Below are 17996 nucleotides of genomic sequence, written 5' to 3' on the forward strand. Positions count from 1 at the left end.
CTAAACACTTGTCTAAGTTTCAAACTCTTTCTTGGTCCCTTTATGACAAATGTCCAGAACAAAACATTACATTTCCCTCCAGCAGGGTGGAGGGAAAAGCTGGTCCTACCTCATTCCCTTACAGTGCACTGCTTCTATGAAATACAATCTAGCAGTGCTTTATTATTTTCCCCTGCTATATTGTCACTAATTTCTGTCTTTCTGTCAACAGCCCTAAGACTGCTGTTTGCTGTGTGTCCATGTGCTCTGAATTCTTGTGGTTTTAATTGTTTTTCTCAGGTATGCTGTTCTGCATTTTTCCCCAGCTGGATTCACTATTGGTGTTTGCCTTTTTCTCCAGTTTATCTGCAACAGTGGAGTCCAGCAGTGACTAAAGGTAAGAAGCTACAGTTCAAGTTAGTCTTGTTGCAGTAGGTCTAGTGATTTTTGCATCATTCTCTCACTGCAATTTTCATGAGCTTTTAATTCCTACTTGTTACTTCATCAAATATTTTAAATCAAACAAAGCATAGTAACAATACCCATATTTTTGTAGAAAATCATCTCATGCTACTCCTTGTTTTCATTTTATATTGTTATTTCAGTAGTGTCTCTTACCCCTTTTCTGTTGCCAAGATTCTGTCTGTATCCAAGGCAACTTAAAGAATTTTGAGAGTAAGACAGTGAGAGATGATGTATCAATTACTGATAACCAAGTAGATGGCCTCTGTGGCACTCCCTTTGTGCATCATTGTAATTCTGCTTGATTTAAACTGTTTGGGTGCAGCATGTACAGTTGTGGAGACAGGGAAGATTCCTCACTAATGAAGACCTGCTGTTTTGTAATGCTGCAGCATGTTCCAGCCTATTCCAGTACCATGTGCATCACGTGGGATCTGGGCTGACAGCCAGTGCAAATGTTTCTTCAAGGACTTTAGGACATATTCTAATTATGTTTAGATTCTCCCACTCTCTTTTCATCTGAAGGATGTCACTCTGCTCATTTCAAAGTGTGGTGCAAAGTGCTCCATCTGCCAGGATGAGAGGGGTCTGCTTGTGCACTTGTGTGAGAGGCAGTAGGATGGCTGGCTTTGTGAGCAACTCTTTAACCTCCAGCTGTGAGAAGTCCCAGGCCTTTGAACACTGTCAGATCTTGGCCAACATCCAGCAGTGTTTTCATCCAGTGCTGGAGGAGATGTAAAACTTCCTGGAAGAAAGAGCTTTATTTCTCTGAGCTGAGCAGGGAAAAAGGGGCAATGAGTTGTGGGATGAAGCTTCTGAAACTCTTCGTAGCTGAAAAAAGCAACGTTTTTTGGAGAAAAGTGAAGAAAAAATGTATTTGGGGGAGCTCTGCACATGAACACGTGTATCCTCTCTCAATCTGGTATTGAATGTATGTGATGGTACTACAGGCTCCTTTTAAGGGGACCTGGAATTGCAAAACAGCATGCAAGAGTAAAGGCCATTATGCAATACTGTGCACTGGAATGTGATTCTGTGAGGTGAATGCAGTGAGCACAGATCCACGTCTTTGTGCTGTATGGCAAATGAGATTCTGCCTTTCTCTGGGTATGTAGAACAATTTGAAGGCTTCTGAAAAGGTGCAGATTCAGCCTGAAGGAAATATTCCTCATGTGGGGACGAAGGAGAGCGACATACTTTTCTGTCCTTAGTTTGCAAGTTCCCCAAGAGAAAACCTTCATTCTTGTCTCTGCCATGGTCTGTTCCCCCTGGCCACACAATCAATGCTAAATAGCATGGGTTCTTTCCTGGGGTGCCACATATGATATCACCTCAGACAAATTAATTTCTCAAGGGTGATATTGTTACATCAGATACTTGGCTAATTAATGATACTTATTGTCTAGGTGAGTGCATTAATTAACTGGATACATAAGAAAGTCTGGGTCAAACTTCAGAAAGTCGGCCAGACTCACTTAATCCCTTGTGGCTGCTGGGATCACCCTGCTGTATGATGACCTGAGTAATCGGGGTGTTGAGCTTGGCATGTCTCAGTTGTGATTCTCACAAGTTCAGTAGTGCTCTGTAGCCATTTGCCACCCTGTTGTGGGTAGCAAGTGTGTACAGGAGTAAATTTTTGTGTGAATTCTGGGGCCAGTGTTGCTGATGGAGCTGAAGGGAGGGAAGGGGTAGCAGGGTTTAAAATTTCTAGCCTGCATGTCCCTAAAAGAACACAAGCCACCTTCATGTGGTACATGGCCCAGCAACTGTGGTTGCCACTGATTGAGATAACCATTGTGACTGCTTTCAAGAGAAGATGAGGCTGCTGCAGCATTTGTTGTTGGATAGATCTCCTCCTGGGAAAAAAAACACACGAATTTTATATTTCATTCCTTCCATCTTGCTCAAACATAAGATTAAGAGAGAGGAGGAGAAACTGAGGTTAGTTCTCTTTGCCTATACATGATTTGTATTGCTGTAAGCTTGCTTACATATGTAAGCATACATATGTACATATGTACATATACTAAGCTTGCTTAGTATATGTAAGATGAAAGTCAGGCTGTGCTCTTGGGTCTGGGTGCACAGGACTGCAGTAGGCATCTGGCTTGAAGAGGTTTCTTTGTACTTTAATGGGTACTGCAAGGAGTTCCTAAGAGAATTCTCCAGATGAAAGCTGTTTTTCTGTGGACAGGCTGCACAGAGTCTCATTATTGCTCTGGCTTTTGCTGCACAGCACATATGTTACTGCAGGGCTGTCAGCCCTTCAGTCGATTTCTACAACGCAATAAAAATAAGTAGATTAACCAAGCAAAGAAGATTAGAGACACTTTGGGGGAGGAAAGGGAAGGGAGGAGGAGGAGGATGAGCAGCAGGGAGTATAAAAAGAGACCACAAGACTGTAATTGCCAGACGTCCTGGTGCATGTTGCACAGAGTGGCTTTCTTTGTCCCTTTTGGGTTTGGGTTGGGCAGACTCAATAGAACTGATCCTGACACCATGTCCAAAGAGAAACTGGAGTCACTGGTCAAGAACATGGAGATCATGCTCTCTGAGGTAGAGCAGCTGAAGATCCACTGCACCAAGCAGACGGAGGAGGTGAACCAGGTGGTACAGGAGCTGCGCCGAGAGAACAGAGAGCTGACAGAGAAGTACGAGCTCATCTGTCAGGACCTGAAGGAGGCCAAGGAGGCCATTGCCCAGCTGCAGGACACAAAGTTTGCCTTTGAGGCAAAGGAGCGGCAAGCACAGAAGCTCAACCGGCAGCTGTGAAGTGGCAGGAAGGAGAAGCAAGAGATTTCTTACCCTGATCTAAGAGTAAACAGAAACCTTCAACTGCTGCAACTGAAAATCCCTGGATTGGTAAAAGCAACCCTTTCCCTTTCTCCTCAGACTAAACCTGTGTGCTGGAAAAAAGTCATCTCTATGGAGGCAAGATCTCAGGCGCAGCTGGAATTCTACCCCAGAAGGCTTCTTTGTTAATGACTAAAGACTTCATTATGCTGGGAGAGAAATCTCATTCCAGAATCCCTTGTCAGAGATCTGAGCCATAGGCATATGGAAACAGCTGCCAAGGTTCTGGGCACCTTCTCATGCCCTGTAGGGGTTGCACAAGGACAGAGCCTGGGAAAAGAACTGTCACTGCCTTGAGCCACTTGAGAGAGCTGTACCACGAGAGTCTGCTGAGATGGAGAGAAGGATCATCGTTTTGACAGCCCCTGTTGCTCCGTTTTGTTGCTGACTTTTCTCTGCTGGGCAGCAAGGCTGTAATGCTGTCCTTAGTAGGGTATCAGCTTCCTTGCTGCCTGATGCTGGAAGACATCAGCAAGAGCTTATGTGTGCCTCATGCTTCCAAGTACTTTCTATCAAGGGCATGTTGTTCCAGAAGATCTGTTAATGCAATTACAGTTGGTGTTGTACTCTTCCAATTCCAAAGTGGAGTATAAGAACTGGAAAGGTTTCTGTCTCCATTTCCATTTCAATGGTGTTAAATCCTAATGACTCTGTGTTTAGTATGCTAGAGTTAAAACCTCTGCTGAATATAACACTTTTTTAACCAAAGGGCTATGTTTTGGCACTGGATTTACTTTTCTTTAGCGGAAGTAATGTGTATAAATGGACTGGGAATTACGAGGGATAAATGCATGTGGGCGTGGGGGTGAGAATTGCTTGTCAGAGGTTTTGCTTTCAACTTTTTTCTCTGCTTCTGTATCTCCTATGCAGCATTTGTGGTAGGCAGTGCCAAGCCCAGCTAAAAGCAGGTGACTTTAGACTCCACAGTGAATAGCATGAGATCTCTGGGGGGAGTGTGGAAAGAGTGCTGAGAGAAAAAGCCTGAATGTTTAAATGGAGAATAGCTGGAATAGTTCCAGGACGATCTTTCTTCATGTTGGCTTTGATGTAGCCAGCTTCTTTTTTCCCTCCAAAGCTTTGCTATATTGTTATCTCTGCCTGGCAAGCTCCCTATTCCCAGCAAGGGCTGATGCTTGTGAGAAGCAGAGAAGCTGTTTCCATTGCTGAGGGCCTCAGGGTGTGAGGCACCAGGAGCCCAGGTACACTCTGTGGGGGGAAAGGGAGTCAGCTCGGAGGGAAGGGAAACCTGCCTGTTTTGGTTTTCCTACAGGTTTGGGCAGGGCAGAATAGTTCAGCAAGACTTTCTCTTAGGACTCAGTCCAGCCATGGTGAAAGTAACTGTAGTTTTGTCAATCATTACAAAATACTGAGATCAGGCCTAGAATTAGCTGGTTACTGTTCCTTCTTTGCCCTCCTCTCTGCCACATCAGTCTATGCCAAGTCCAAAGCCTTTGGAAATTCAGATTTTGAATGAGCTCTGGGCAAGACCTTCTGAGCAAAGGGCTGATGTTTGTGTGGCATCCATGGGGAACAGGTTCTTCTGGTTTTGTTTCATGTGATAACATGTTTTGTTAAATATGTGTGATGTAGACTTTCATTTTTTTATATTTTGGGTGGAGCAGATTGGATTATCCAGAAAACATTTGGGAGTTTGGAGACTGCCCTTTATGTTTTCAAATGTTATCTGAATACAAATGGCCAGCCTTGACCCTTTGCTCCTTGATCACTAGCAACAGCTTAGGGAGCACAAGAAATCGACATTAATCACTACATTTGTTTGTATAAGAACTAAAAATGTTTTCCCTTGAAATCAGTTCTCTAGCTCAAATCTGCTTACCAGCTGTGGTTTCTTCTACTTTTTATATATCATTAAAATGTAAAACCAAAATAAAAGGAAAACAAACAGCTGAGGGAGTGTCTGTTCTGGATAAGGCATTGCCTCATTTCATACATGTATATATTACTTTTTGAGTGTGTGTGTTTATGCTTGCTGGATATAATTATTCTTGTTTAAATCCTGTGCATCAAGCAGTGGACACAGACCCTCCAGATCTCTCAGTGTTCACAGGTTAATCTCTCTAAATGAGATTCTCTGTGTGGCTGCCAAGTTTGCCCTACACAATAAATCCATGATACAGAAAAAGAAAATGGGATCACAATGCCCTTATGATCAGTTTCTTAATAATTAGCAGGATTCAAAGTGTCTGCTTATAAGGAAAGCTGTTAGAATTATTTCCTGTAAATATCCTAAGATTTGGGGTGGGGCATCAGAAAAACTAGATGTGCTATTCAATGCTAGAAAAAAATTAACACCACTTCCCTTCCAACAGACTCAGTTGTGTCCTGGTTTTGCTGTACATGACTTAAACTCAGGAGTAGTTAGGCTGGTTTAAAAACAATGTTCATTCCATTGCATGTAGTTCCTCTGATTTTTACAGGCAAATCTTTGTGTATCCAAGTATAGTCTTAGCAATGGAATGGTGCCTTCACTTGTATCCTGAGGTGCAGTGTACTGGAGTGCCTTTCACAACAAAGTTTGCATGGAATTAGTCACAGCACTTTGAAGTTGGTTTTTGCTTTTTGAACACTGACATTATCATTACATGCTGCTTTTCTTCTTTAAACGGTCTTTAAACGGCCAAGCTGAAACTTGGTGTAGTGCTATCAGCTTGTTTAGAAAGGTGGCCTGAATAAAAGTTTCACCTGATTTGGTTGAGAATCAAAATAAATATGAAGTGACAGGCTTGCCATTTCACTTATCTTGGAAATGGATGAAGAGAGGTATCTAATTCTTTGAATATGAAGAGTAAATTTATTTGAAGGCTCTCTTGGAGAGCACAGCACAGGAATTGGCTCAGTTGTCAAGAAGGGACTAAGAGAATCCTGCTAGACCAAGTGCCTATGAGTGGCTCTGTTCCTGGAGCAGATTATAGCAAAATACTGATGTCTGCTTTGGTTTCCACAGTTCTGAGCTGCATTATATGAAAGTGTCCAAGAAGGGAGACTAGGTAGGAATGAAGCTGATACGTCTTTGTTCTCTTTCATTGCTGACTTCAGTGGCTGTATGCTGGCAAACCACAATAAAATCAGCTCTGTTTGCAGCTGTATCTATACAAAAGTACAGGTCAGCTCCTCTGCAGCAGCCCACAGCAGGTGAAAGAGTCCATGTGTTTCCAGGCCCCTACAGCAGAGATAAACCAGTACAAGAGATACTGCAAGAGGATGATGGGCTTTGGTGCAGTTAACTTGTACAGCAGGGCCCATTGGTGTGTAATACACTTTCCGGCCTTCCTCTAAGGACTTTGTAATGTCTCCTGAACATGGAATTGAGCTGCTTTTCCTGAAGGGTTGACAGGATTCATTCTGTATACTGAGAAGCTGTCATTCAGAGGACTAAATGACATGCCTATCTTGCAAAGGTGAGTGAGAGTCTGGGAAGAATGCAGTTATTGGTGCACTATTCAAATTTGAAAAAAGCTCAGATCAGGTTGAATCAAAACTTACTTTACTATGATTTCTTTAAAAAATTATAAGTTAAAAAATCAGTGTGTCAAAAGTCTTACTGTTTTCAGAATAAGCTGAAGCCTACAGACCCTTGTGCAGCTGATGGAAAGAGAGACATGCCATATGTCCCCAGTAGCAGTGGACTCGATTTGACATCCCAGAGACCCTTATTTCTTTATCTTCTCATTCAGCCATCAACACACTTGCCTTGGATGTAAGATTACTGTTCAGTATTATTCTGTGCTTGGAAATATTTGAGCATATCCTCTGGGTAAAATGCAAGTAGTAGGCTAAATGCAATGGCTGTCCATTTCTCTTCATAAGGCCATTGCTCTTATCTAAGAGCATTATTCTGAAAGCAAAGTATGGTATCCATCCCATTTTTTTAAGAACATGACCCAGCCATAATCACAACACCCCAGATCCTTGCTCTTTGGCTAAATGGCAAAATTAGCCAACAAGAACACCAGTTTGTAATGACTATGCCATGGTTTCCTGATCACAGTAGTCTCCTGGGAGGTTCAAATTGTGAAACCAAACTGAACACAGATTCTTCTCTTCCTTGCATGAGTGCCCAAGCTTCTCTTCTGGAGGCTTTGTGAGTCTTGCCTGAATTTTGTGGTTGCTGCTCAGCAGGAGAGGACAGGAGGTAGAAGAGTTAGGTGTTAAGTACCCCCTGGGGAAGAAGCAGGATATTTTGGTTTTATTTCTCAGTAATTAATTTCTCAGAAGTCAAGTTTCTTTTGCCCATGACAGCAACCAGTGAGTAATCCTCCTGTATTTATCATGTTTGACAAGTTTTTCCACCAGTTTTTCTCTCTCTGTCATGTTGAGGATGAGGAGTGACAGAGCACCGTGGTGGGTATCTGGTGACCAGCTAAGCGCTGCAGTGCTGTAAGTGTTAGCCATAACTAGTTAGACTGGAGCCCTGTCCAGTAAAGCATGCAGATCTTTCAACAGTCTTTGGAAACAGCCTCTAGCAATAAGGAATCCTGGTAGTTTATCATGAATAGTATAACAAAAGAGAAAGCAGAAGTCTTACTGCTGACCTCTGGCCATGTAACTGTTGAAATCCCAATGCCACAACTCCTGTAGAGGTTGCTTCTTGCCAAAAGCACTGCAGTGATCAGGCTAGAAGGGATATCGTGTTCAGCAGTATCCATTCACTAGGCATTCATCTCAACTGTTTCTTCTTGACCTCATCTGGGACACCCAGATGCCCAGCTAGCCACTGGATAGACCTAGTGGCAAGAGGCAAATGCCTGTGGTCCTGCTTTGTTCATTCCATAGTGACCTGGCAGTGTCCTACCAAGAGATGAGAATGGTCTTGGAGAAGTGTATTATCTTGTTTTCACTAAAGGGTGAATAGGTACCATTCCCAGAGGAATGGTACCTATGCAAAACTTTCTGTGAAACCACAGGGCAAAGGTTTACTTCATATTTGCATTGCCTTTTTCTAGGTAAGCACTGGCCTCAAGCTCAAATCCTACACTAACAGCTTCTGATTTTGTCACATCACTGCAGGAACCAGGAAGTATGAGCAGATTATTCTTATTTTTTTTTTTTTTTTAATAAAATAAATGTAATTGATGTCTCATGTTGCTTAGTTGTGGTAAAAGTCTGCTCAGTTCTTTTTTTTATTTCAGCATCTCAGGAGCTCATCTATTAAGTCTGTATGGGGTTAAAATTAATCCAGATGTGTTTACACTGCTTTAGTGCAGTAGGCACAGCTGTTTTTTTGGATGTATCCTGGCTAGATTCCAACATGAGCAGTCACATTTCCCCTGTCTCTGCCTTGTAGCTTATCAACAAGAACACAAAAACTACAAGAACATTATTAAGTTCTTAAGTATGTAAAAAAGAAACATTAATTGAGGATCCCACTATGAGAGGCATTTTAATGATTGGGTATTTATAAATTCATCTGAAGCTGTGGGGGGTTTTGCCTTCTAGTTTTTGAACCTTTGGGATTGGATTTCCAGCTTTTTCTTGCCAATGGGCTAAAAGCTTTAAACTGATATGAAAGTTAAGTTTATTCACAGAAGGTCAGGGCTTCAGGTATTGGTTTGACCAAATATCATTAAGGGTTAGGATATAAGGTGACACCTAGCAGGATGGCATTAGCCAGTGGCTAATTGAGAGTACAGGTGGAAAAATAAAAAGCACATGCTCATGTAACCACTTTGTGATGCAAAAGGAGGGATCACAGCTTGGCCCACAGCCCAAATTTATTTTTCTTAAGAGAAGATTTGAATCTAAGGAGGCAGGACAATAATTTCTATATTGTTAAATAGGCATTAACAATGTTAAATTTTTGTTTCTCCTGACAAGGAAAACATAAGTAGCCATGCACCTGCACCACCATTAGATGCTCTTCTGGGGTGTATTGTGTCTTTCAATATCTTGTGGCTCCCCTGCTGCTTGGTGGTGTTGCCATTTTGTGTTGGGTTTCCTGTTAGGGCTTATCCTTGTTTATTGTGGCAGGGTTAGCTTTGACAGGAAAGTACAGGATTGCTTTTGCTTGTGGAAAAGATGTGACTTTTATTTGAACTCTGTCTCCTGTGGGATGAGTAATGGTAGGATTTGAGCACTGTGTACCTTTCATGGCTAGCTGCTAGACAGGGATTGAACAGCAGGGAGAAGAGAGACGTATCCTTGGGAAAAAAATGCTTCTATGTCTGATGCATTTACGAGTCTGCTAGAAACTTCCATTTGGAGCTGTGCACATCTAGGCTTGTCAACAGTTGGCAAGGATATTGTCCATTTTGGTTATCTAAAGCAGCAGCATGGCCAAGAGGACAGTGGTGATACCAGTTCTGGAGATTTCATTACACATCTTGATGTCTTCCATAGAAGATCCAACATGTGGAGTTACCTGAAAATAGAAGCTTCATCTTTCCTTTGGAAAGCAAGGCTCTCTCTCTTACAGTTACAAATCAACTACTTATGAAAAAGGACTCTAATACTGGAAGGCAAAACATAAAAGACCAACCCAAATTAAAACTTTAAAGCTATTCTCATAATCTAGGAAACCTCGGTCATCATATTAAATAGGGTTGAAATGCTAATAGCTGTTAAAATTGCTGACCAGAATCTATTTTTCTAGATCTGTGGTCTCTGTATTTCATTATTTATTTGTTTTATACTATGCAGAGGACAAAATCAATGGGAGGCAGATTTATCTGTTTGCAAAATAAAACAACACATAAGTTGTTATGCAATGTTTTCTCTAGTATCCACATGATTAAAACCACAAGTTTTTCCTTGTAATGCATCCAACTAGATTCCTTTTCCTTTAACAGTTTTTATGTTGTTAAATTGTTCCTTCAAGGGAGTTTTCAGGGGGTTTCTGAATTGCATGGCATTTGTTAGAGGAAAAAAATAGAGAAACCTGTGCTGCCATTGTCTTTGGTTAAATTCAGGTCTGTATCCAAATTACTGCTATTTTCAGATTTTTAGGGTCTGCTTAACTTTGCCTAGACCCAAATCTAACTGTGAATTGTATTTAAGTTTGAAGTTTCTTTTGTCAAAAGTTTATTTATGAACTGTGATTCAGGCTGTAGTTTTAAAGTAAATGTGAAGTTTGTTTTTTTTTTTCAGAGTTAAGAACTTACTGAAAATGAATACTGAAGGGATCTGTGGATAACTGTCTCTCTTTTGATACGATGCCGACAGATAAAATAAAACTAGTTACAAAGGGCTCCACCCCTGCAACAACTTTAGGCACAGTTTGGAGCTCATGTGTGTGCTCACAAACAGACTACAGAAGCTAGAAACAATTCCAAGGCAGGTGTGCCTGTGTGTATGCTTACGGTGCTGGCTTCCCAAAGCAAAAGTGAAAACTCTTGAGAAGAAACTGAGAGGCTGAAGGGGTTAAATGAAACACAACTCTGCTTTTCCTGTGCAGTAAGGATTAGTAACCAAACAGAAGCAGGGGAGAAGAGCACTGAAGTGCCACTGTTTCAACAAGAAAGATTGGTAAGTAGGCTCTGGAGCTTGAGTGCAGTGTGTCTCCAACTTTTGTGCTCACCTGTCACAGCCACATGCAGAAGGTAGGAGTTGACTTTGTGTTCTGGGCTGTCTCCTGATCCCTCTACTTGGATATCGACTCTCTGTTAGTCTTTTCAGCACTCTTCGTGCTCTTTAAACTATTCTTCATTTCCCACCGTTTTTTTCTTTCCTTTCAGTTTAAAGAGTACAGGGGAGAGGAGAGACCAGAGTCCTCATGACTGCAAAATTTTATTTCTCAGAAGGGAGGGAAGAAGATGCTCCATGCGCTTGGTGAACACGCGTACGGTTGGCCTGCAGTTAATCCCGGTGGGACTTCCCGTGTCCGCAGGTGCTGTTCCTGATGTTGCGGCTGGGGGAGCAGGGAGGTGCCCGGGAAGTGCCGGTGTGACGGGACGCGGGGCGAGCCCGCTGGGGTCACACACACGCTCCCTTGGCTGCGAGGCAAACGCAGCAGGGCTATTGACGGCAGAAACGGAGTTCTGGCTCGTCTGGGCGCTACGACTCTTGTAGCCCGTGGCTATCACCCCCGGAGAGCTCCGCTCCTGCTCGCGGGCCAGCAGGTGCTGAGGGCAGGGTGTGGCTCCGCATCACTCCGGTGCTGCTTTCGGCTGCGTGAGAGGAGCCGGGAGGGAGGCTCGGTCAAGCGATGCCGTCGGAGCCACCAGACTTGTCTGTGAAAGGGGAGCTTCTCGGGACCGGGTGTCCCGTCCCTGAGGGAGTCTGAGGTGTGAGGCAGGCCAAGGTGGCAGCTCCAGGGATCCAGGGACCTGTCCTGGCACGGAGGAGGAAATGGTCTGGAAGCAATGTGGGAGGGCAGTAAGTTTGCCTGGTGTACCAGGCGTTCCTTGTGGGTGGGTGGTCAGGTGCAAGTAGAGGAGCAGGTGATTTGAAACTGAGTTTCAAAGCTTTGATGAAGCTAATGTTAGCTTAGAATGGAGTCCCCAGGACTAGGAATAGCTAGTATTAGTACAGGAGCTTAGAGAGATGGTGTGTTTCTTTAGGTCTGCCTGTAGAGACCTTAAAATGAGTTTGTAAACACCTTTGTTTGTTACTTTGGAAAGTGTCTACACAAACGCACATTTACTCTTTCTACATTGTACTTATGAGGCCTTTCAACTGCTCCATTGTACACTGGCCTGCAGCTTACATCTTTTTATCCTGGCTTCCCAGAGATGTATCACACACTTTAATGCCAGAGCATTCCCAGTCTCTGCAGATAGAGCAGCCATGAAAAGCCATTCTTTCCGAGGTGCAGTGTGAGGATGAGCCAATGTGCTACAGAGCCATGTGTGTATTGGACAGCCTCATTCTGGGCTTCCAGGGCAGATGCTCTACTCTTACAGGGAGCAAAGGGAGGTGTTTGTGATGAGGAGCAAGGGTGGATAAAGTCACCAAGTGTCTTTGGTATGGCACTAACTTAAACTAATATTTGTTCATGTCAGTGAATTAATTGGTAAAAGGAAAAAAAATTAAATCAGAGCAAATTTGCTATCTCTGGAAGTGGTGTGCTTTTTTTTCTGTCCAGTGTGAGATAATTGAGACTTCTATTTTGGGTCAGTTTTCAAGTTCTTATGCACTGTGAAGTGTCCTGATACCTTAAAGGTGTTTGGCTTTGAAATATTTTTCTCCATTAGTTTAAATGTTTGATGGCATCACAGAAATGCTGGGGTTGGGATAGTTTCTTTGTAGCATTTGCCTATTCCAAATGTGTTTGCTAGTAAACAATCCACTCTGAATGCAGCATTTGATAGAAGACATGTGATGAGTGATTTGAGGTGATTTTCAAGCAAGGATGTAGAGCTTTGTTTGCTGGTCTCTATATGTATTTATGTTAAAAAGAACATTAGGCAAAAACCAAAATTGTCTCAATTTTAAGGGAAAGTAGCCACCACTGTGTAAAGAACTTAGTGACTAGATGATCTCAAATGTTGCTGTTCAGTAAGTGCAGTAACTTCTGATGCAGATCACTTCCCTTTGGCTTTGGGATGGGTTTTCTCTGATCCAGCTGCTTACCAGCTTGGTAAAGAAGAATGCAGGTAGATCTCACCTAATCTGGCTGCTTTAGGGATTAATTGCTTCTCAAATTAGGCACCAAGATTCTTTTGGAGTCTAGGTGAATGGCCATGTCCAAACTTGCTAAAAGGGTTGAGAAAACAGGAAAGCAGCTACATTGTTGTAACCGGTTTTCTTGGTAGCACTTTTTGAGTCAAAGGTGCAAAGTTTATTCTTTTTGTTCTGTTAAAATAGAAAACCTGAGAGAAAAACAAACAAACAAACAAACCCACCCCTGATCTTGATTGTGAACCCTTTCTTCTGAATATAGAGTAAATAAAGCAAAATACTGTTCTATGCCTCAGGACATGTAGAGCTTAGGCTACCAGAAGGCTTTCTGTTTGTTCAGTGGGGATCTTATGTTAATAAGATGTTAACCATTTTGTTTGTTCATGTATGTACCTAGTGACTTATAATACACAGCAAACAAACAGCTTTTTTTGTACGAGGATGGGAGCTCTGTTTTGTATGAGAACAGCACCTAGAATACACAGGATGCAATTACAGTAGTCCTCGCAATTAGCATTACAGGCTGATCATCAGCTGAATGAAGAGGAAATGTTTTCCCAGCGGCATATTGATGCTCAGTGAGCACCAGAGGAAATAGGTTGCTTTGCTCTTAGGTCTGTGGGAAGGACGATGCAGAAGTGCTGCAAGCCCCGCAGTGTACCTGGCACAGCTACTGAGCCCAGACAGTGATGGATGACTGCTTGGATTCAGGACAGTCATTTGCAGTTATGCCCACTGTATGATCGACTTGTCAAAAGGACTTATTTCTCTCAAAATGATGCTCTGCTGGATACAGCTTCACAGGCTCATTTTAAGCACTCCGGGATCTGAACTGCGATTTGTTGTGGTCCAGTCTTGTCTTGGACAATGAATAATAAGGGTTGCTAGATGTTTGGGAAGGGACTTTAGTATAAAAGTACTTGAGTGGGTGTCTACTCATATGCATAGCCTATGATCAAATAATTTGTTTATGCTTTCTCACACAGTAACAAGCTTACTTTCCTGAGGTGCAGATGTGGTGTGTAGAAAACAAGTGCCATCCACAGATTGCTTATTTCTCTGCCTAGCCCTTAAAGCAGTAATTGGAGGCTCTGTTTTGGGCATCTGTGGGAGAAACCTGCTTCAGAGCAAAGAACCAATTTATTTTTAGATCACACCATTGTCATTTCGCTGTGATCACACTGTCGAGCATGTGCTTTCTTTGAGAGCTCTCCAGGCACTGCAGTGTGATCACACCCTCTCCTAAGATCATTTTTTATGAACTTAATTTTTAGTGACAGATGAAAGATGCTAGGGCCGGTATTCTCAGAGACAGCAGGCCTAATTCCAATAGCACATATTCTCCCTCCTAAGTTTGTTAATCTAAAGTTCTGGTTTATGTTGTGATTTTGTTCCATTTTTGTTTCTTTTAGTTCACCTCATGTTACTCATCTTTCTTTTGCACAATAATATAAGCAAGCTCACAGATTTCTCTGGGGGAATTTCTGCCTCATACCACTGAAGGTGTGTCTGCATCACTGTCTGCAGGGGCAATTCCTTAGGGAAGAGATGTACCCATAAAAGAAAAGTGTGGTGTGTTTGACATGTTTATATATATATATATATATGAGTTAGTTTTAAATGAAAAATACGATCTTAGCTTCCAGAAACAATGTAGAGGCAGCAGCAATCAAGACCCACATGAGGTTCAGGGTAAATAGTCTCATGTTTCCCTGTCTGTTATTAGTCCCCCAGCAAATTTATTTAAAAGTTTTACAGGTGTTCCCTGTGCATATATACTACAAGCATACTGTTGAATGTAGTGCTAACATCCTCTCAGTGAACAGAGATGTGAATCTTGCAAAGAGAGGCAGAGAAAAATTTACATGGTTTTAAAACCTCCTCTTGAAATAACGCTCCTTTTTTATTTTTTATTTTTTAATCCATTGCACAGCGCAGAAATTGCTGTGTTTATATTTAGGATGGAATGAAATTAAATAAATTTGAAGCAATCTTTTAGCATGAAAATCCTTTATTTTTCCAAAGAATTCTCAAAAATTTGAATTGTAAGAGATTAGTGTCAGCTGGGTAACATGTTCAGGTGGGGTTTGGGGAGTGAAGTCCCTCCCACTGTAAGTGAAGAGCATGTTTGAGACCACCTGTGGAAACTGCATAGGCACAAGTCTGAGTGGCCTAAGGGAACTGACTGATGTGGTTGTCAAGCCACTCTCCAGATATTTGAAAAGTCATGGCAGTCAGGCAAACTCCCCAGTGACTGGAAAAAGGGAAACATTTTTCCTATTTTTAAAAAGAGGATAAAGGAAGGCCCATGGAACTAAACACTTGTGAGTCTCCCCTCTGCCTGGGAAGATTGTGGAGCAGATCCTCCTGGAAGCAGTGTGGAGGCATGCAAAACAAGGAGGTGATGCAAGACAGGCCAGCATGGCTTCACTTAAGAGCAAATCCTGCCTGCCCTACCTGGTGTCCTTCTGTGGTGGAGTGACTGCAGCGACTGACAAGGGGAGACTGACTGATGTCAGCTACCTAGAATTCTGTAAAGCTTTTGATGTGATCCTATATGAAGAACTTGGCAGTTCTCCTGGATGAAAGGCTGGACATGAGCTGTCAGTATTTGCTCACAGCCCAGAAAACCAACCACATCCTGGGCTGCATCCAGAGCAGCATGGCCAGCAGGGGAAGGGAGGGGATTCTCCTCTGCTGCCCTTGTGAGACCCCACCTGGAATAATGTGTCCAGGTCTGGGATCCTCACCATAACAAAGACATGGAGCTGCTGGAGTGGGTCCATAGGAGGTCACAAGATGCTCAAAGGGCTGGAGCACCTCTTCCATGAAGAAAGGCTGAGAGAGCTGGCATTGTTCAGCCTGGAGAAGAGAAGGCTCCAGAGAGACCTTATTGCTGCCTTCTGGTATTTAAAGGGGACTTAAAAAAAAGATGGTGAGTCACTTTTTATGTTGGCAGGTACTGATAGCTCAAGGGATAATGGCTCTAAACTAAAAGAGGGGAGATTTAGACTAGATATTAGGAGGAAATTCTTCATTCATAAAGTGGTAAGGCACTAAACAGGTTGGCCAGGAAAACTGGGAATGCCCCATCCTTGGAAGTGTTCAAGGCCAGGTCAGATGGGGCTTTGAACAACCTGGTGTAGTGGAGGTGTCCCTGGCCATGGCAGGGAGGTTGAACTAAATGATCTTTAAGGTTCCTTCCAACCCAATCCATTCTATTATTTATAAACAGCACCAGTGCTCAGTGTCAGGTGATATTTCAGGTCAGGCTAAATAACTCACAGAAATGAAGCTTAAGCTGTGACAGGACAGTAGTAAATGTAAAAGATTGTTAGCCATTCCTCTTCAATTATGCTAGTGTTTGGAGTATTATATCCTTGTCATGTATTTTCCATAGGCAGTGTGTGGCTTCTTTTAGCAGTGTCTAAATCAGTCTGTGTGCTTGTCGTTATCCCTACATGCTCCCAGATTTAATTAACAGCTAAGCACAGTGAGACTACCAAAATAGAAGGCAGAATCCTATCTTTACTCCTTATAATAAATCTCTTGCTGCAAACCTAATAGTGGGAGGCTAGTTGCATAAAATTGAATCTGAGCTGATATTAATAGGTAGACAGAAAATTGCCCTCATGAAATACTGTATTAGCTCCTGCAAAGGGCTGGCATAGTGATTACATTTGCTTGGAAGATGGTGCTTCACTGACCTAAGCCTGAGATACATCATTGTGGATTTTGGAGAGCCAGAACGAGGCAGGTCTGCATCTTCCCCACCCACTGATAGGGTATGGTGTGAGGCCTTACTAGAATCTCTGTGTGCCGAACTTGCTCTTGAGCCTAATGATTTTTCAGCTACTGTTTTGTGTGTTTTCAGTATTCAGAGGCTGCTGTGGCTTCCCCTGCTAAACTTTCCTTTACTGTAGAAGTCCTCTGTAAAAAATATTGTTAGTCTTTGTCAGCCACATGAAGTGATGGCCTGGTGCAGATTCACATTAGGAATCAGCCTGAAGGCTGAGTTGAAAATCATTGATAGAGCAGGCTCGAAGATGCTTCTGTGTTACCACTACTCAGTTCTCCAGCCAGCTGGTGCTCTGCTGTTGTGCTTGTTAGTAAGCGTTTCTAACTTTTTTTTTATTTGACAAAGTGAATTTTAAAGATATTCTAGCTGAAAGTTTGTCTTCCATGATGTGCGTAACGTGGCTGAAAGTATATCTCAGTGGGATTACTTGCTTGATGAGGATTCTTCAACTTCTAACATGTATTAGAATGAATTATTAAATCTGGATACCAATGGTAAAAACACCGCCATAAAACGTCTACTCAGACAACTTGTGTTTTCTTTGTTTTCTCCCCTTTCCCATTAAGCCCTTTAAGCCAGTCCTGTGTTTGCACTCATTTATAAACATTTACCCTTTGCTTTGTATACAAGCAGCTCTTCATGGATGTGGTTCATGGCATGGTCAAGACAAAGGAAATTCATCATATTTCTGTTTTAACAGGTACACAGACATTATTTGGCTTATCTGCCCCAACCCAAAGGACATAAGACCCATGATTTTCTTTGAAAATTTGTCCAAAACCAGGATGATTTTCTGTGTTTGGGGAAGAAAACAGGCATATTAAGAAGTATCTTGAATGTGATATTATCTGCCTAAAGTGGTGATTTATTTCCTGGTTCCTCTAGGCTGTGTGATGTGGTCCTTGTGCTCTCCTCACTCAGCTCACACCCTAAGCAAAGGGAAGTTTTTCCCTATCCTTGATCCCTGTTCCATGGAACCCCTTTGTCTCCCCACCTTCATCTTAGCTTCTTTCTCTGTGTGTATATTTTTCCTTTTTAATTCTTCCGGCAAAAACTTAAAAGGTGCTTCTCAGTTGTCAAGGCAAACAAAAGCACGTTGGAACAAAGATATGCTGGGTGGTTCTTAGAGCAAAGCAAAAATCATAATGTCTTTAGAAAATGTAGTGAATCTAAAAGCTCAAAGACTTTGCTCTCAGTCAATGACTCAAAAAATTTCTGTCAGTGAATAACAGGATGATGATATGTTGCCCATTCTGGCTTCCCACCTCCTTCAACCGAATTTCTAAAAATATAACATCAAAGTGAGATCTGATGTGTTAAAGGGGAC

General features: G+C 42.3%; 1 protein-coding gene across 1 annotated transcript in view; it reads left to right on the forward strand.

Moving 5' to 3' along the window:
- Positions 1 to 327: 327 nt before the first annotated feature.
- The window catches only part of PAPLN (papilin, proteoglycan like sulfated glycoprotein), a 61971-nt gene continuing 44302 nt past the window's right edge, over positions 328 to 17996 (forward strand). The window contains exon 1 of the mRNA XM_053981350.1: positions 328 to 376. The gene's annotated coding sequence lies outside the window, so the exon portion shown is untranslated. The remainder of the gene's footprint in view (positions 377 to 17996) is intronic.

The sequence above is a fragment of the Vidua macroura genome, chromosome 6 (assembly GCF_024509145.1).
Source record: "Vidua macroura isolate BioBank_ID:100142 chromosome 6, ASM2450914v1, whole genome shotgun sequence".
Taxonomy (NCBI): Eukaryota; Metazoa; Chordata; class Aves; order Passeriformes; family Viduidae; genus Vidua; species Vidua macroura.